The sequence below is a fragment of the Apodemus sylvaticus genome, chromosome 13 (assembly GCF_947179515.1).
Source record: "Apodemus sylvaticus chromosome 13, mApoSyl1.1, whole genome shotgun sequence".
Classification (NCBI taxonomy): domain Eukaryota; kingdom Metazoa; phylum Chordata; class Mammalia; order Rodentia; family Muridae; genus Apodemus; species Apodemus sylvaticus.
The window spans coordinates 7,215,167-7,217,942 of record NC_067484.1 but is presented as its reverse complement, the minus strand read 5'-3'; the positions used below and the strand labels follow the sequence as shown (position 1 = coordinate 7,217,942).

The window sequence follows — 2,776 nt, the reverse complement described above, 5'->3', positions numbered from 1 at the left end:
GGCAGGAGTGGGTGGGTGGGTGAGTGGGTGGGTGGAGGAACACCTCATGGAAGCAGGGGGAAGGGATGGAATAGGTGGTTTCAGGGAGGGAGGAAACCAGGGTAAGGGGATTACACTAGAAATGTAAATAAATTAAAAAAAATAAAAGATTTGGTTATTTTTTAAAAAGACAAAGAGAGAGAAAAACACCCAATCTCTAGTACTCTGGGATATTGAATATTTGTCTTCAAGGCTACCAGCGTTGACTCTAATAGTCCAGTTGGTAACTAATATGAATAAAAGTGTTAGTCACATGCCCAGATTTTTCAGGCATTATGCTAGGAGCTAGAGTTATGGAAGACATGGTGCTGACTTAAAAAAAAAAGTATTATGGAGGAGTTGTGATCATGCAGCTGATATGACTAAGAAGAGGGATTTCTTAACCAGACCCAGGGGAAGTTGAGGCTGCATAGATATGGTTGGGATGACCAGCCAAGAAATATTCCCTAAGGAACAAAAAATACTTGATTTGTCTAAGGTAAATCTTAAAAAAAATAAAGAATTTAAAGAATATGAAATTAAAGAATTTCACAAAGTAAAAATGAGGACAAAGGAAGGGGCAGCAGTGCCTCCAGGAAGAATCAAAGCTTCTAGCGGAATGTGTTCCTGTGGTGACAGGGAACTTTTTGAAGTGGAAAGCAGTGCATCTCTTTTTACAAGGTAATACTCCTCTGAAATCCTCACCTCCCCATGGCCTGCTGGAACGGGCCTGCAACCTGTTTCCTTCATGTCCTCTTGAATCACTCAGCTATGCATGTAAGGAGCTGCTATTGCCTGGCACAGCTACAGATCCTGCCGATATGAAGCAACAAGCAGGAACGTATGCCGCCTTTAAGAGACCATTATTTTAATGATCTAAAATAAAACTAGTATTTTTTTTTAAATGAAAATTCTCATTCATTAGAAGGCATTCATTGTGAATGGTTAAAAAAAATGTGGCAAATGATAATCCAGTAACAAAGGAAAATCTTTCCAAGGCAGCTGTTCGAATTTAACTGAATCAAAACTGCACAGGATCCTAATTAACGTCAGCTGTTTGGTAGCCCTGTCCGCATCTCAGTGTTCAAGGCCTGTGTGCCTAGCAGAGAGTACAGTGAACAGAGTGGGCTCAAGGGCATTTACAGAATTGCGACAAGTCTATATAATCTTAGAAATTCCCCATAACTGACAGAAAGATCCATTGTCCAACAGTTAACGTGATACTCTAATTTCTAAATAAACTATTACACTAAGGTTTAACAAGTTCACCGTTCTTTCTGAATCATGGTGTCATCTCAGAATGTTTTGTGAATGACCCTTTCTGAATGCGGGTCCAAATTTTGGACATATGGCTAAATGTGTTTTTCCTGCCTTTGTGTCTAAGATTTCTTTGCAATGATAGCCAAGAGATAAGAAAGATTTCCAATGATTATTTTTAAGGGGATGGGGATTCTGAAGGATTCTAAGATTGTATGGATACTGGACAAGGGAGAGAGACAAAGGGAAGTGCGAAAGTCACCCTGAAAGAGATTAGCTGGGTCCTCAGGTAAGACAATAGGTGATGTGGCTCAGGGGATCCAGGAAACAGGAGCATCAGGTTAAAATCAGTCTACAAGGAATTCCCTACTGCCAACTCTTCACACAAACTACCCAGAAGCCAGCAGGCTTTATAAGTCAAGAAACAAATGGAATGATACACTGGCTTGTTTTGTGTCAACTTGACTCAAGCTGGAGTTATCACAGAAAAAGGAGCTTCAGATGAGGAAATGCCTCCATGAGATCCAGCTGTAAGGCATTTTCTCAATTAGTGATCAAGCAGGGAGCGCCCCGGCCCCAGTCACTGAGCCTTCGCTCAGCTGCCTCACCCTCTGGACCCCTCGCTTCCCGATGCTCGGTCCCCCAATCCCTGCCCGCCTTCTCCAGCGCCTTCCACAGACCTTTTCCACCAGGAAAAGGAATCATCGTATGTCCGCTATCCAGAACCTCCCCTCTTTTGACCCCTTTGCTGATGCAAGTAAGGGTGATGACCTGCTTCCTGCTGGCACTGAGGATTATATCCATTTAAGAATTCAACAGAGGGGGCTGGAGAGATGGCTCAGCGGGTAAGAGCACCGACTGCTCTTCCAACGGTCTTGAGTTCAAATCCCAGCACCCACATGGTGGCTCACAACCATCTGTAAAGAGATTTGATGCCCTCTTCTAGTGTGTCTGAAGACAGCTACAGTGAGTGTACTCACATATAATAATGAATTAAAGACAAAACAAAACAAAAAACCAAAAGAATTCAACAGAGAAATGGACAGGAAGACCCTAACCACTGTCCAAGGGATCGCTGATGATTACGATAGAAAGAGACTAGTGAAGGCATTTAAGAAGAAACTTGCCTGCAATGGTACTGTAATTGAGCATCAAGAATAAGGAGAAGTAATTCAGCTCCAGGGTGACCAGCACAAGAACACATGCCAGTTCCTGAAAGAGACTGGACTGGCTAAGGACGATCAGCTGAAGGTTCATGAGTTTTAAGTGCTTGAGGCTCTCTGAAGCTTAAGTGAGGATTTCCCTTCTGCCCCTTGTCACAAGTTTAAAAAACTCACAGCTTGTACAGTGTAATCATTTGGGGTCCACTTTTAACTTGGACTAGTGTAACTCCTTCATGCAATAAACTGAAAAGAGCCTTGCTATGTAGTCTTGAAGTCTCGCATTTAAACAGGTTAAGCAGTAAACCCTTGCAGGGTACGCCCTGAAACAAAGCAATAAC

The 2,776-nt window shown here is 42.6% G+C and overlaps 1 pseudogene; it reads left to right on the top strand.

Moving 5' to 3' along the window:
* The first annotated feature begins 1,983 nt into the window (after positions 1 to 1,983).
* LOC127664024 (eukaryotic translation initiation factor 1-like) lies at positions 1,984 to 2,563 on the top strand (annotated as a pseudogene).
* Positions 2,564 to 2,776: the final 213 nt, after the last annotated feature.